Below are 17895 nucleotides of genomic sequence, written 5' to 3'. Positions count from 1 at the left end.
AAGGTGTGCGCCACCATCACCCAGAAGCCTGCTTTTTTATACAACTCAGGACCACTGGTCCAGGGTGGCACTCCCAATGGACTGGGGCTTCCAACATCAACCATTTATTTTAAATGCCCCATAGACTTGCCTATGGCATTTTCTTTTTTTATATAAAAATTTTTATTTTATAATTTATTTCACATATCAACCACGGATTCCCCTGTCCTCCCTCCTCTCACTCCTCAACCTTCCCCCCCAACCTACCCCCCCATTCCCACCTCCTCCAAGGCAAGGTCTCCCCTGGGGAGTCAGCCCAGCCTGGTAGATTCCGTTGAGGCAGGTCCAGTCCCCTCCTCCCTGCACCAAGGTGGAGCAAAGTGTCTCAGCATGGGCCCCAGGTTTTCTAAACTCGGGCTCCTTTTCCTCGATAATTCCAGCTTGTGTGAAGATGGTAAAACCACTACGACACCAGTGAGTCCTCACCATACCAGAGGTGCACAGGACGCTGACTGTGAGAAGTGAGGACACCAGAGAGTCCTCACCATACCAGAGGTGCACAGGACGCTGACTGTGAGAAGTGAGGACACCAGAGAGTCCTCATGAGTCCTCACCATACCAGAGGTGCACAGGACGCTGATTGTGAGAAGTGAGGGGACCCTTAAAGTGGCGACAGGGATAATGTAGACAATCAATTTTTAGTCATTTATTAATATTGGTGTTGTTGTTGTTTTTTTTTTTTAAAGATTTATTTATCACTTATAGTGTTCTGTCTGTACAGATCCCTGCAGGCCAGAAGAGGGAGCCAGATCTCATTACAGATGGTTGTGAGCCACCATGTGGTTGCTGGGAATTGAACTCAGGACCTCTGGAAGAACAGCCAGCGCTCTTAACCTCTGAGCCGTCTCTCCAGCCCAATATTGGTTGTTTTGTTAGAGGCTTTCCAGGAGCTGCCATCTTGTCCTAAGACTAGATATTTGACATGAGGCCTATGTGACAAATCTTCAAGCCAAGGTCTAGAAAGCAAACAGAATACGGTGTAGGGTACAAGTCCTTCTGTGTGAGTGATTGTGTGTGCTGGAAGGAGATGGGGTGGAGGACACAATGTTAGAGTGGCTGACCTCAGTAAACCACAGCGGCATCACAGGACTCGGATGGCAGCCTTCTACACACTTCACTGGGGACAAGAAGCTTATGTTCCTTGTAGGTAAAATACCAATTGTTGTAAAGAAAAGATTTCTACCTCATGGCAAGTCACCTGGACATCTTGAAACTTTCTAAATGTGTGTGTGTGTGTGTGTGTGTGTGTGTGTTCGCACGATTTCCACCAGATTCCCCAAAGAGCCCAAACCCCTGCCTACAATAGTAGTTACACTCATGTAAAAATAACAAAACTTTAAAAGCCTCAAACGTAACAAACAGGCAGCCTGGCACCAGTAATGCTCTATGTCAACCCATATCACATTCCTTCTGTTCCCATGGCAGACATTTCAAAGTGTTGATCTCTGGAGTTAATGACTGGTCTGAAGTATTTCACTGCTATCCTAGAGTATTTGGGCTGGCTATGTCTTGTAGCTGAAGGGTGTGTCTAGCTCTTTTATGCTGGAGACTATATAGCCCCAGCCACGACATCTGGGTAAGAGTGCACACAGTTGTGTTGTTATTAGGAGAACAGACACTTTATGATAGGTCAGCAAGAGGGCAGGGTGAGTGCAAGAAAACAGAGTCTGAAACCTAAATGATCCAATGGTCCTTGTCTTGTAGATAAGAACTTCGGTGTTCAAAATACAAACAGATACGGAAATCATTGGATATGGATATTTTAGGCACATGGGAAACACTCTAAAATAAAGCTGGTGTGTGAGTAAGTGAGGGGAGGCCATTAAAGGGGACAGGGATAAAGCAGACAGATGAGGAACAAGATGTTAGTGTGCTAGAACCGTCTCTTCCTTGCCTGGAGTAGCGCCATCTAGTGCCCTCTGAGAGCTATTGTTTAGTGAGAACTCAGCAGTCACCTAAATCATCCCTGTATCACCAGTAACCATATAATGCCTGACATAGGATTTTAACAAATAAATGCTTATTTCAAGAGTGAACAGTATGGGGATGAAGAGATGGCTCAGCAGTTTAGAGAAATTGTTGTTGCTCTTGCAGAGGATCCAGGTTCAATTCCCAGTATCGGCACAGTAGTTCACAACCATCTATAATTCCAGCTCCAGGGTACTTGATGCCCTCTTCTGGCCTCTGAGAGTGCCAGGCACACAGGTGGTGTACGCACACACATGCAGACAAAACACTCATACGCATAAAATAAAAAAATAAATCGGAGAGTTAAAAAAAAAGAATGGTTACACACAACTCCCACTTTTAAGTCCCTGTGAACCCAAGTCAAGGGCCCTTTCTAGCTAATCTCCACCTCTGAGATCTGGATGGTGACATGTGCACCGATGACTGTCCCGAACCTTTCACCGAGCAGCAGGGAAGATGACATGCTTGGACTTGTCAGGCTAAAGGGGTAAACTTCAATCCTAACACACCACAGGGTTTGGCTGCACGTGACAAAGCTGTCTAAGTTAACGGCAAAGGCTTCATTTTATCCACATAACCAGAGGTCTGCAGTTAGCGAGGCCCTGATCCCACTGGACCAGCAGTGTCCGAGTCCTCTCCCCTTTAATCCTCATGCTTGTCGACTTTCTGGCTGCTCGGGTAACGGGACAGCAGAAAGGACAGTACCTGCTTCAAGAAGGCACAACGTCAACCTTTTTAGCAGACCTTTGGTTTGGAGTTTTGTTGTTATTGTTGTTTGTTTATTTGTTTTTCTTCTTTGTTTTTGAGACAGGGTCTCATTGTGTAGCTCTGGCTGGCCTGGAGCTCTCTATGTAGACCAGGCTGGCCTTGAACTCAGAGACCCTCTCAACTATGCTTCTAGCTCGGCCATTAGACTAGGTTGTAATTATGGGAAATGAATTACATTGGGCAGGTACAAAGGATTCTGAGACAGTACCTATGACACCCCAAACCAAAGAACAGACACTGGATAAGAACCACTGAAATCTTCCATTCACCAACAGTGTAAAATGTGCTATGTATCCATTCGTTAATCTGCACTCTGTGTCTGGTTCCAGGTATTCAAGGTTATAACAATGAATGAGAAAACATTCCCACTTTATTTGGATTTACACTCTAGTGGTGTGAATAAGTAGAAAAGATCGTTTGTCTTTTTTAAAATTTTATTACACTTTTATTTATCTGTGTAATGCCTCGGTATAGCTGTGGGTTTGCACATGTGACATCACACACGTGCAGCACAGAGGGCAACCTGCATGTGGGTCCCGGGGATCACGGCAGGTCCTCAGACTCGGCAGCACGTGCCTTAACTGGTAAGCCGTCTCACCAGCCCACAAAAGATCACCGGATAGTTTCGTCTTGCTATTTTGAGATAGAGTCTTATGTAGCCCAGCCTGGCCCTGAACTTATTGTGCGACTGAAGCAGGGCTTGAACCCCTGATCCTTTGGCCTCCCCGTGTCCCACACCTCAGGGCTAGAATTATAGGTGTGAGCCACCACACCCAGCATAAACAATCATTTGAGACAGAACTAAAGTTATTATATACATACATGTACACATGCATGAGAACAATTTACTTATGCATTTATCTCTGCATTTAATAACATTATGCTTTCAATAAACGAGGTAGGTACAACTTTTTTTCATTTGTTTTTTTGAGACAGAATCTCACTGTGTAGCCCTGGCTGGCTTGGAATTCTCTGTGGTAAAGTCTGGTAAAGGTGTGTGCTATCACACCTTCCAATATTTAAATTTATATTGATGAAAGGCTTTGAGGCACTGAGATGTAAGTAACTTTTCAAAGGCCATACAACCAACCGGCTGGCAGAGCTGGGCTTGGAACCAAAACAGTTGTGGTCCATCCCTAGACCCCGAGGGGTGCCACTCCACTGCATGGCAAACACAGGATGCTGTCCACTTAGCTGCTGCTTCTAACAAACCATCCCTAGAGGGAGTACCTTAACAACCTCCATCACTCACTTTGCTAAGAGGTCTGAAATTCAGGCAGAGTTAGGCAGGATAGCTCATTTCTGTATCCAAATGTACGAACTAGGCGGATGTCTGGAAGCTGGAGGATCCATTTTCTTAATTTTTTATTCAGTGCTGTGGCATCGAATACAGGACCTCCAAAATTCTAGGCGAATGCTCTTCCACTGAGCTACATCCCAACCCGGAAGGACAACCTCTTTCTTCCTCATGTGCTTCTACAAAGGGAAGCCTGGGCTTCCTCACTGCATCCTAGCTGGGTTCCAAGAGAGTGAGCCTCCAAAGAAGCAGAGTGAAGATGGATCCTACTTCTTCAAATTCAAATTCAAGGGGAAGGAAGAGGGCCTTATCTGCGGTGCAGAAAGCATCTTTATGATGTTGTAAGAATATGTGGATTGGGGCTGGAGAGATAGCTCAGAGGATAAGAGCACTGACTGCTCTTCCAGAGGTCCTGAGTTCAATTCCCAGCAACCACATGGTGGCTCAAAACCACCTGTAATGAGATCTGGTGCCCTCTTCTGGCCTGCAGGCATACATACTGTATACATAAAAAATAATAAATAAATAAATAAATAAATAAATAAATAAATAGAATATGTGGACTGGGCATGATGTGCAGATATGCAGACCTGTTACCCCGGAACTCAGGAAGTGGAGTCAGGATGATGATAAGGTGTCAAGGCTAAGCACAGCTAGTGTGTACAAAGTCAGCCTGAGCTGCATGAGACCATGTGTCAAAAAATACAATCAACCAACAGAAGAACATGTGGGGTATGAGATATTACTGTCTTAGAGTTTCTACTGCTGTGAAGAGACACCATGACCACGGCAACTCTTTTTCTTTTCTTTGTTTAAATTTTATTTTATGTGCACTGGTATGAGGGTCAGATGCCCCAGAACTGGAGTTATGACAGTTGTGAGCTGCAATGTGGATGCTGGGAATTGAACCCGGGTCCTTCAGAAGAGCAGCCAGTGCTCTTAACTGCTGAGCCATCTCTCCAGCACCCATGGCAACTCTTATATAGGAAAACATTTAATTGGGGGCTAGATTACAGTTCAGTCCATTATTGTCAGGGCACGTGGCAGCATGCAGGCAGACATGGTGCTGGAGAGGTAGCCGAGAGTTCTACATCTGTATCCGCAGGCAGCAGGAAGAGAGAGTGACACTGAGCCTGGCTTGAGCTTCTGAAACCTCAAGCCTACCCCCAGTGACAGACTTCCTCCAATGAAGCCACACCTACTTCTACTACACCCCTAATAGCACAACTCCCTGTGGGCCTATTGGGGCCATTTTCATTCAAAACACCACAATTAAGGTGGCTGTTTCTGGAAAACACAGCCAGGCAGTGGTGGCGCACACCTTTAATCCCAGCATTGAGTGGCAGAGGCAGGGGGATCTCTGAGTTCAAGAGAGCTGGTTCCAGGACAGCCAGGGCTATGCAGAGAAACCCTGTCTCATATGTTTATTGGAAGCAAAGGGATGAAAGCTTCTGACCCAGCCTCTAGAGGGGTCAGAGAAGTCACCTCTGCAGAGCAATCTGGAGGAGAGGAGTGTTATAACTGAGTTGGACTTTTCTCGAAAACCTAAGCTAGTGTCTTGTCTGCAGTACTTATTTAATTAATTCATTAAAATGGCACCGTGATGAGTCAGTCGGGCATAGAGAGCTGGACTCTGGAGACCAAAGATCCAATTCTTCTCCTTGAGGAGCTGAAGAGTGAAGGGTTTAGTAGGAGCCAGGCATGGCGAACTCAGGAGACAGAGGCAGGTGGATCTCTGTGAGTTTGAGGCCAGCCTGGTCTACAGAGTGAGACCCTGTGTTAAAAAGCAGTTTCATGAGGGATTCAGAGAAGTTTGAGACCTTTTAACCCTGCCACCCCACTTGCACTTCACACAGCCGTCAGGGAGTTTAAACACCTCCATTTCCAGTTTTCAGAGGCTCCCTACCTCTAGAGTTAGGGAGAAAACTCTTAGCATGGGGCTGGACAGATGGCTCAGCAGTTAAGAACACTGGCTGCTTGGCCCGAGGACCCACATTCTGTGAATGGCCACATGTGTTCAGTGCCCTCGGGGGCCTGAAGCTCTAGGAGTAAGATGTTATGTGGGTGCTGGGAATCAAACCCAGGTCCTCTGTAAGAGCAACAAGTGCTCTTAACCACGGAGCCATCTCGACAGCTCCTCTCCCTTGTTTTTTGGGATAGTGTCTCTCCCTGAAGCTGGAGCTCATGATTTAGCTATACCAGTGAGCTCTGGGTATCTACCTTCCCATTGCTAGGATTACAGGCACACGATGGCGTCCCTGGCTTTTTATGTGGGCATTAAGGATCCAAATTCAGGGTTGCATGCTCCCATAGCAATCAGCTTCCACTGAAGCCATGTCTTTGGCCTCTAGTACATTGTTTTGTTTGTTAGATACAGTCTCAGTGTAGCCCAGTTTGGCCTCAAACTTACTTGTAACTGAGGATATTTAATTTTTTTTTTCTTTTGGTGTTTTGGACAGGCTTTCTGTTCATAGCTTGGCTGTCCTGGAACTCACTCTACAGACCAGGCTGGCCTCGAACTCAGAGGTCCATCTGCCTCTGCTTCTTGAGTGCTGGGATTAAGGGTGTGTGCCACCAGGCCTGGCCTAAATTTAGATTTGTGAAAAACTTTATAATGATTATTATTAGGGTGTATGAGGGTATATGGGCTAAGGCAGGTATGTGGCAATCAGAGGACTCTTCTCATGAATTCTGGAGACTGAGACTGAATTGAGGTCATCAGGCTTGCTCAGCTAACGCTTTTACCTGTTGGGCCATCATCATAAAGGCCCTGACCTTGAACTTCGGCTCCTCCTGTCTCTACCCCCCAGTGCTGGATTACAAGTATGCACCATAATACCAGGTTTTTAGGCAGTGCTTGGGATTTGAACTCAGGGCTTTGCCCATGTGAGGTTAAGTACTCTACCACTGAACTACATCACCAGCCCCCATAGTATAGTTTCCTGTCCACCTTCCTCTCTCCTTAGAGCTTAAGAGAATAGAGATCACATCTCTCACTTGCCACGAAACACTCAGCACCTAGCCTAGTACCCAGCCCAGAGCAGCTGTTCCACAAATACCCACAAGAATGAACAGATGTGATGGGCGATACACAAGAGCCAAGCAGGAACCGACTCAGGAGCATACGGCAACGATACCGGCAGATCACCTTCTGTGGGGACAGGGAGGGCTTCCGGGAGAGATGTCATCCCAAGGGAGTGTAAGCGGGCAGCAGAGGCGAGCACAAACTCCAGAGGTGAGAGTGGACAAGTTCCAAAGCATAACGGGGTGCAGCGTAGGGGGGGGAGGGCAGAGAAGCCAGGCCAGGCCGTGGGACGCTTTCTCAATCAGGCTAGGGGTCTAGTTTACTTTTTTAAAAATAATTAATTAACTAATTTATTTATTTATTGAGACAGGGTTTCTCTGTGTAGCCCTGGCTGTCCTGGAACTTGCTTTGTAGCCCAGGCTGGCCTCGAACTCACCGAGATCCACCTGCCTCTGCCTCCCTAGTCCTGGGATTAAAGGCGTGCGCCACCACTGCTCAGCTCCATTTTGTTTTTATAAAGAACTGATATGAAATGTTTGAATAATAAAATTTATCCCTTTAAAGTATACAATTCAGAGTTAAGAGCTTTATAAGGGGAAGGGCATTTTCAGATTTTTTTAAAAATTAAAAATTTTTTTTCTTTTTTTGGTTTTTCGAGACAGGGTTTCTCTGTGTAGCTTTGCGCCTTTCCTGGAACTCACTCAGTAGCCCAGGCTGGCCTCGAACTCACAGAGATCCGCCTGGTTCTGCCTCCGGAGTGCTGGGATTAAAGGCGTGCGCCACCACCACCCGGCTAAAATTATTTTTTTACATTTAATTTTTATTTGCTTATTTATTGTGTGCGTGTGCGTGTGCGTGTGCGTGTGCGTGTGTGTGTGTGTGTGTGTGTGTGTGTATGTGCATGTGTATGCACGCGCATGCTTGCCTTGGCACATGCAGGTCATAAGACAACATACAGGAAGGAGTCTGTCCTCTCCTTCCACTGCAGGTTTTCTCCATCCACCCTATGGGTCCCAGGAATCAAACACAGATGTCCAGCTTGCGTAGCATGCAGCTTTACCTGCCAAGCCAGCTGCAGGCCCCACATTTATTTTGAGGGGGGGGATTTTTAAGAGAATCTCACTATATAGCCTGGCTGGCCTGGAACTCTGTATGTAGACCAGGCTGCCCTCAAACTCAGAGACTGGACTGATTGCCTCCCGAGTGCTAGAATTAAAGGTGTGTGCCACTACTGCCCAGCTCAGATAAGCATTTTTAAAAGATGGCTTGAGTACAGTGTCAAGAGAGGACAGAATAGAGTGAGGAAAGCTGGGGAGACTGGGACCTGAAACAGTTGAGAAAGAAATGAGAGCAGCCAGGACTAGGACCAGAGCCCAGAGGAGGACTCAAGTTAGAGTACTTGACCTGGCAGCTGTCAGAGGTACAGAGAGGAGCCAGGAATGAGCCCCAGGGTCGGTGTGGCCCGGGAGGCTGGGAGGCTGGTGAATCCAAGGGCAAGACAAGAGGAGGGCGGGAAGAGGAGGGTTAGTTAGCTGTCTCTGGTAACTTCGTGACATGAAAATATCACGGTCAGTTCAGCCAGGAATTCCTGGCCGGCAGTAGCTGTAGCCAAGCTAAGGATGAGGTCACCTGGCCAGTAAAGAGATTTGAGCAGAGTCTGGCAGGATCAGTGCCCCAGGGGGTTGAGGGGGTGGGGAGAAAAGGAGACACAAAGAAGAGCTAGAGGTGAGAAAGAGCTGGGTGGATGGCACCACGGACGCCCACCGCACGCCCACCGCACGCCCACTGCGAGCACACTTGGGGCAGGAGAGGTAAACAGAGTGAAATGCTGGGCAGAGGTCCAGCAATAAGACGATGACTTAAGCATCTGTGGATTTAGCAAGCAGCACAGCCGTAGCGGTTGTTACAGAAGCAAGGGCCGCAGCTACACAGGGAAAGCGTGGGGTGCAGGAAACACCCAGCTACTTCGTAGAAGGGAAGAATGTTTTTGCTTAGTAACTACGTACAGAGTACTTTCCCTCTATGCCGTTTCATCACCCACAGGGAAGGGACAACAGTGACAGCAAGGACTGTAGGCACAGTCCAGCGATGGCCTAGACAGGAGCCAGCCCCTTGTATGTGGCGGAGACCAAATAAGTTACAGAGACACGCCCACCATTCTGAAGGTCCTTCCAGAAAACACTCCAGCATCTTCATTTCCTTTGGAGTTCTTAATGCTAGTCATGCTTTGTAACAACTGTGTCCCTTGGAAATGCCTGAGATTGGGCACTATTTAGCATCCAGGAACATCTGTCATGATTAGGAAATTAGTAGACCATATCTGTGACTAACTTTCTATTTCCAACCAAATAGTTTTTGCGTCCCTGAGAATCACTGAGTCAAGTTAGATGTGGTTGTTTCATGTCCTGTCAGAGTTTTATGCACAATGAAGCGAAGCAAGGAAATGGACGATTCTTGGGGATAACGATAACTGAAGTTTATCTCTCGAACCTTAAGTGTTTTTTTTTTTAATAATCAAGGTCACCAATCCTGTCACCTTGGAATCCTCTAAAAGGAACCCTCTGAAGTGGGAATCGTCTTACTAGTAAATCTGATTATTTAGAACAAGTAGCAATTGTTGACTCTCTCCTACAGGCAGAGCTTTAAGTCAGCTCACTTAATCCTCACTACAAGGTGAGGCAGGCTGGCTGGCGGGTAGCCAGGCTGACACTGGAGGAGCCTGCTGGGGGTGGGGGCAAAGGGCAGGGTGTGTCTGCCTTTCTGACTGGGAAACTCTCTCCTCTCCTCACGAGTACAGGGTGACTTCACCACTGGCTCTGGGATGGATTTCTGGGGTTATAGTTTTTGAATATAGAATCTTAAAAACTAGTTGTTTTAAATATATAAGCTGTAGCTACTTTAATCTGACATTAACTCACTTCTCTTATACAGAGAGCTAGACAGTAGAAAGGGCTAAGAGCAAGTGCGGAGCAGGAGGAAGCCAGCTGGCACTAACCAGTACTGGGACACATCTAGTCTACCGTGCAGCGTAGCCGACCAGCTGGGAAAGGTGCCAGCTGACTCTGCTGGGACAGAGGGACTGACAACAGAGCCAGGCACTTCCAGATGGCCAGGCAGCAGCAAACTTCAGGGTATCCCTTGTCCCAAATGCTTAGGACAAGCTGTGAGATTAGGGATGTTTTTGGATTGTGGAATGTCTGGGTATACGTTAAGAAAAATCTTGGAGCCAGGCGGTGGTGGTGCATGCCTTTAATCCCAGCACTTGGGAGGCAGAGGCAGGCGGATCTTTGTGAGTTCAAAGCCAGCCTGGTCTACAGAGCGAGATCCAGGAAAGGTGCAAAGCTACACAGAGAAACCCTGTCTCGAAAAGTCAAAAAAAAAAAAATCTTGGATACGGGATCATACAAACTCAATAGACACTTATGTTTCATATTTCTTACAGACATAGCCTGAAGGTAATTTAATGCAACATTCTTATCATGTCAACATTTTTGCTGAGACCCTAACATTATCGGGGACTATGGGGGTCCAGCCCCTCGATAGTCCCCTCCAGGGTCCGGGAAGAATCTACAACCAGCTGATAATTAATCTTTGATGAGAAGAAATGAATCTATGTACACGAAACTCCTTAGTTCATACACTTTATTATTCTGTGATAGTTCTCTCTCTACACAGCTTCTATTCTGCTCTCATGTCTAGCTCCTTTCTTGCCTGATTTCTCTATATTTATCTACTGTCCCCTCCAGGTTCTATCTTAATTCCTTCATCTAGTTCTGTCTCTTCTAGGTTCTCATCTATCTAGTTCTTTCCCCTATCAGCTCCTCTCCCGTCTCCTTCTGTCTCATCTGGCTCTTCCTCATCTTGTTCTTCCCCATCTGGCTCTTCCTCATCTTCCATCTCGTTCCTCTAGCCCTCTCTTCTAGCCCTTCAATCTAGGTCTTCCCCATCTCAGTTTGTTCCTCTCAAGTTCTTACCCATCTAGTTCTTCCATTCTCTTTTCTCTTCTCTGCCCTCTCATTCCCTGGAAGTCCTGGTATATATACACTTACAAGCAGTAATCCCTTAGCAGTGCAAAGCCAGGCTTCCAGGGTCAAATGGAGGGGTAATAAGAATCACATAGGGAGGCAATAACCGTTAATTATCATTTGCAACCCCAAAGGAAGTGACCAATGGGGAAATGAATTAACTAAAGGCTAAATTCAGGTAATATCTAGGAAGAGGGATCTTATGTGCTCAACTATTAAACTCTTAAACGTGATTAGTAGAAAATGTTAAGAATCTATAAGTTGCTAGGTCAATGGGAGAAAATAAAACTGTCTTCTTTTTTCCTGTGGCTCCTATCTGTCCAAGCTATCTGCCGTTTTTTCTGCAGGGTTGGGGAAAGTGTGCTCAGTTGCTAGGCAACCTGTGTACAGCTAGATGCCTCTGGTGATAGTTAAAGGGAGATCTGGAACTACAGGTAAGGTTTGGGAAAAGAGGAAGTAAGGCTTAATTGGCACATCCGCCAGGCCTTCTCAAACAGGTAGCCTGGATGCTTAAGTCTGTTCTTAGAGAGTACGGAGGTATCTCTGATAAGGTGCTTTCCTCCAACTGGGGATGGACCTGGCTGGATGCTGCCAATGATGATAATTACAGGGAGGCTTGAACTGGGGTTCTGGCTGAGCATAGCTGTCAGCACAGAAGGTTATCTAAATATTCCTAGAAGTGGTTAGGTAAGAAGTTAGCAGTCTATAAAGTTAGTAAGGCTGTAAGAAAGGAGGGTCCAAGCTGAATTGTGTAAAGCTATTACTTAACGTCCACCTGACCTAGGTGTTGTCTCCTTGTGGAATTTACCTTAAATCAGGAGACTTGCATGTGGACTGTTATTACTGCTAGTCCTTGAAAGTGGCCAAGGGAGATATCTGATTCCAGAGAAAGCCTTTCCTGAGGCTGTTCTCCAAATGCCTGGAATGTGTATGTCCAGAGAGTGATCAGTCCACACTGTTAGCCCTTCTTAGGGAAAAGTCAATTGGGAAAACTATGAAAGCACACATGATTTTCATAACAGAAGACAGCTGATATATAACAAGCCAAGTAACACCAAAAACTCCTTGGGATTTGGCTTCCTCTGGAGGAATTCCCTGATTCCTCCAGGTAGTGACTTTGCCATAACCAGCGGAGTTCTTATGATATATTCCTGCGGCCTGCAGCATAACATGAGGGTATCATGTTAATATTCAAGTCTTAGATTTTGAAACATTTTAATTATCATAGTAGAGATGCTTAATCTGTATAATAAATTATTGTATCAGTAAATTATTTGTACATAAAGTACAACTCAACTTTGTATAGGGATAGTTGGTTTCTATGCCAGGAGTCAGACAATGCAGCCCTTGAGGAGGTCCTTGAGTTTGGCTAGTAAAAAGCCTACTTTATCTCTAAATAGCTCTGACCCTGGACAAGCTACTTAATGTCCCTTTACCTCAGTTTCCTTATCTGTAAAATGGGGATTGTGAGGGTTACTGCTGTGTAAGGTTATAAGTACTTACTTAGGGAAGAGCCTGGACACAAAGTATAACTCATCTCCTTTTATCTATAAAACATATTCTTGTATTTTTCTAGTGATCTTTTAGTTGTTATGGATTTCTATGAGGTCTTTAATTTTTTTTTTTTTTTGGTTTTTCGAGACAGGGTTTCTCTGTGTAGCTTTGCGCCTTTCCTGGAACTCACTTGGTAGCCCAGGCTGGCCTTGAACTCACAGAGATCCGCCTGGCTCTGCCTCCCGAGTGCTGGGATTAAAGGCGTGTGCCACCACCGCCCAGCTGAGGTCTTTAATTTTTTAAATTATATTTCATTTAGTTATTTGTGTAGAGGGGAGTGTTGCCACAGCATGTACTTGTAGGGTAATGGTTTTCTCCTTCTACAGGGTCATAAGGATTGTGTCTTAACCTTCTGAGCCATCCCAACGCTGGCCGGAGGTCTTTATTTAATCAAGGCAACAGCTGGCACAGAGTGGAATGGAGGCCGAGGCTGATGGATCTCTGTGAGTTCAATGCTGGCCGATCAAGGTCTACAATAGTGAGACCCTATCTAAAGAGGAAGGAGGAGCGGAAGGAAGGCAGGCAGGAAAGAAAGAGAGAAAAAGAAAGGAAAAGAAACATTACAGCCAGATGTGGAGATCTACACCTGGAGTTCCCAGCCACTGAGGAAGCTGAGGCAGGACGGTCACCTGGACTCTCAAGTTTGGAACACCCAAGGCGACACAGTAAGAACCCATTTCTAAGCAAGCAGACGTTAGCTCACGCCTCCCCTCATAACTGACCTTTCTACTCATTGAATCCCGTCACTTTATACTGTTAGAGGGACTGTGGAACCAGCTGCTGATGTAACAGCTTCCTGGCCACTGTAGAGACAGGAAGAACTCTGCTGGGCCAGGCCTGCACCATGCTGCTTACTCTACAAGTTGCTGCTGCAGTGCTTCTTTGGCCCTCCCAACCAGTTCTGTAACTTCATCATTTCCTAGGCAAAGTCCCTTTTCTTCTCCACCCGCCCCCACCCCCCACCCCGAGACAGGGAGACAGGGTCTCTCTGTGTAGCCCTGGCTGTCCTGGATCTCACTCTGTAGACCAGGCTGGCCTTGAACACCAAGATCTGCCTGCTTTTGCTGGGATTAAAGGCAGGCACCACCACCACCCAGTAGTAAATTTTAGTTTTATTAAGTTAAACGTATGAGGATTTTCCTTTATGGCTTTGCTCATTGTAGCTTAAAGCTTTTTCATACTCAAGGTCAGAAAAATATTTGCTGTATCTCATTCTTGTTCATTTTAAACTTTTTTTTAAATTGTATTTATTTATGTATAAAGGTGTTTTTGCCTGCATGTATGTCTGTGCGGTGTCCGAGAAGGCTGGAAGAGGGTGTGGGTCCCCTGGGACTAGAGTTAGAGTGGGTTCTGGGAATGCAATCGAGTCCTCTGAAGACCTGCTCTCAACCAGAGCCATCTCTCCATCCTCTAACCTTTTTTTTTTCTTTTTAAGGCAGAAGCTCACTATGTAACCTTGGCTGGCCTGCAAGCGGCCATGTAGCCCAGGCTGGCCTCAGACTCTCTGAGATCTATCTCTGCCTCCTGAGTACTAGGATTAAAGGTGTGTGTCACCATGTCTGGCTCATTTAAACATTTTTAATGTATTAATAATAGCTGTTTAATCAGAAGAGGACTCCTTTGAAATATTAATGCCAAACCTACTTTTTGAAACAGGGTCTTGTTATCTACCTTAGACTGGTCTTGAACTTAGAACCCTCTCCCTACAGTCTCCTGAAAACAGGCTTTAATTCTTCAGATTTAACTCTACCCCTCTCTGTCACTCCCCACGCCACCTCTTCTTTTTTTAAGGCAGGTCTTACACAGCCCCAGGCTGGATAGTTCTGAATGGACTTTCATTCCTGATCTTCCTGCTTTCACTTCCCAAGTGCAGGGATTACAGATGTGCACCGCTCTGCCTGGATCTGTCTTTCTCTTCTTTCTTTCTGTCCTTTCTCCTTCATTCTATCCTCTCTAAGTGGACCAGACTTTCTTTAAGGGATGGATCTGAGGATGGTGTTAGGATGCCCTCGTGGCTCAGTGACTCAGGTCAGTCCCGAGCACCCACACTGGTGGCCCACAGTGACCGCAACCCCAGCTCCAGAGGATACAATGCCTCCGGCCTCTGCAGGCACCTGCACTGATGTGCACACAGACATACACATTATTAAAACTAAACTATTTTAAAAATAAGAAACAGAAAAGCCACTGTGAAGAACGCTGACTCACAAAGGAAGCTGACTAGGACAACATTCCTGAGGAGGGACTTAGTCTGACGGTCTTGGTTGGACGCTGCACTTTGCACCATGGTGGTGAACAGCCAGGGATCCAAGGACAGCGTTTGCAGGAAAGTAAGCGAGGGACAGCGGCACACTGGCGGTGGTGAGGGGCGGCACACTGGCAGTGGTGCAGAGCAGCTAGCTGAAAAGGTGAAGTGTAAGTGGGGCTAGTTTGGAGAAAATGAGGACTTAAAGAAAAGGCCGATTTCACGGTCCAAGAACAGTGGCTGTGAGTGCATGAGAAAGCAAGGGCAGAGGAGGGCTGGGACTAAAGGGGGTGTTCCAGGATCACCCCAAGTGTGACAGAGGGAGGTCTCTGGAAGCCATGAAGTCAGGGTCTAGGTAGTCAGGTGACTCCTAAGGTGACCCAAGGCATGGGCCAGGGTTCAGTCTTCAGTGAATAAGGGGAGTGATCAAGAGTTAGAAACTTGATACTAGGAAAAATGAGTCTATTTGTTCTCATGTAAGATTATGTGTTTTTATACATTTGTGTATGTATGTGTGTGCATACTGTGGTGCATACACCACTGAACACATGTGGAGACCAGAGGGAAACCTGAAGGAGTTGGTTCTTTCCTACAGTGTGGATCCTGGGAATCCAACTTAGGCCTTTAGGGATGGTTGCGAGTACTCACTGAGCCATCTCACGGCCCTCAGAAACTAACATCAAAGGAGAGAAGTTAAGGATCTGAGCAAGACTTCAGGAGCCTTCAAGAAATGCAGGTTTTCAATACAAGACTGAGGAGTTTGGAAAGAACCCTGGATCTAAAATTAGGCTCTCCTAGGATGGGGTTGTAGGTCAGCATAGAGTCACTGGCTAGCATGCAGAAGGCTCTGGGCTTAACCTCCAACAATGCACACACAGAGAAACTGCTCTCAGATATGGGATCTGTTCCAGGTATTGAACCCAGGCCTTCCAGGGTTATGCTCTGTTTGAGACTACCAAACTTCATGACCATAAATCAGTCAGTCAGTCTATCTCTCTCAACTTAGTTTTATTTTTCCATCATAGAATATGTACTACAGAGAAAATTCTAGGGAGAGAAGTATAAATATATAGAAAACAAAATAATGCTTATTTCTGTGAAAATCATTATGAACCCTTTACTTATCCCCCTTGCAATATTGCACTACATGGTTGGAATTATACTACACGCACAATTTAATATTTATTCACTTAAGACTGGATCGCAAGAATCTGTCCACTGTCTTAGTTAGGGTTTCCACACCACTTTCCACTGCTGAGATAAAAATATCTTGAGAACTTGCAAGGGAAATTTATTTCGGCTTACAGTTCCACATCACAGTCCATCACTGAGGGAAGTCAGGACAGGAACTCGAGCAGGGCAGGGACTTTCTTTGAGGCAGGAGCTGGCCCAAAGCCATGGCTCTTACTGGCTTACTCCTTCCTCACTCAGCCTGCTTTCTTACAGTATCCAGGACTGCCAGCCCGGGGTGGCCCCGCCCACTGTGAGCTGGGCCCACACGTCAATCATTAATTGAGAAAATGCACCACGGCCTTGCCCACAGGCCAGTCTGCTGGGGGCATTTTCTTAGCTGAGATTTGCTTTTCCCAGGTGACTCCAGCCTGTGTCAAGGTGGCATAAAATCAGCCGGCACACTCACTGCCAATGTACAGAATATTAACGATCAGTTGAGTCTATGTGAGGAGAACTGGACTCTTTCAGGTTTTTCTATAGATTAGAAAGTTTTAAAAAGTAAGAAGTTACAATGGACTATGGGATGGTTCAGTGGGTAGAGGGGCTTACTACCAAGCCTAATGAACTAAGTTCAATCTCAGGACCACTCATGGTGGAAGGAAAGAAGTGAATTCTGAAGAGGTCTTCTGGCTTCCACATGTGTGCTAGAGTTTGAGGTGTGCGGGTACATGTGCACACACACATATGCACACGAACACACACATGCACACCAAACAAATAAATGGTTTTTTTTTTAAAGTTACAGATGTGAAGGAAAAGAAAAATTGTTTTTAATTTATAAAATTATTTTATGTGTAGGGTGTTTTGCCTGAATGTGTGTCTGTGTGCCACATGCATGCCTGGTGTCCACAGAGACCAGAAGAGGGTGCTGGGTCCCCTCAAACTGGAGTTACAGATGGTTGTGAGTCACCATGTGGTGCTGGGAATCAAACCCAGGGCCTCTGGAAGAGCAGCCAGTGCTCTTCACCACTGAACCATCTCCTCTAGCCCAAAAACAAGCAATTTTTTTCTGGAGGGGTTTCAAGACAGGGTTTCTCTGTGTAGCTTTGAAGCCTGTCCTGGAACTCACTCTGTAGCCTAGGCTGGCCTTGAAGTCACAAGAGATCCTCCTGCCTCTGCCTCCCGAGTGCTGGGATTGAAGGCGTGCGCCACCACCACCCGGCAAAACAAGCAAATTTTAAGCCCAAAATTTGGGTGGTAGTGAAGGATGGGAATGTGTAGAAACAGTTAAGTACCACATGAGGTTTTCCTATTTTACTTTTATTTTTTATTTATGTGTATGTTTGTGTGTCTGCATGCATGTATGAGCACTTCTATGCAGGAGACCAGGGAGGTAAGAAGAGGGCATTGGATTGCTAGAACTGAACTATAGATAGCTATCAGCTGCCACATACGTCCTGGAAAATGAATCCAGGTCCTTTATACGAGCAGTAAGTGGTCTTCACTGCCAAGCTATTTCTCCAGCTCCTACATGAGGTTTTAACAATACCAGTGATATTATATTTAATATGTTGAATGATGGATAAATGTTCATTTTAATATTATTATTTACTGGTTTAAATAAAGAATTATTATGACTATTGCATGTGTGTGTTGAGTGAAATTATGCACGCACATGTGTTCTGGTGCACGTGGAGGTCAGAGGTTGAGGTTTTCTGTCCACCTTGTGTTTTGAGGTAGGGTTTCTCACTAGGACCTGGGACATGCTAATGAGACTAAGCTAGCTAACTGCCAGCTCCAG

This window comes from Peromyscus eremicus, chromosome 8a (genome assembly GCF_949786415.1).
Source record: "Peromyscus eremicus chromosome 8a, PerEre_H2_v1, whole genome shotgun sequence".
NCBI classification, from domain to species: domain Eukaryota; kingdom Metazoa; phylum Chordata; class Mammalia; order Rodentia; family Cricetidae; genus Peromyscus; species Peromyscus eremicus.
This window is presented reverse-complemented; position numbering follows the sequence as displayed.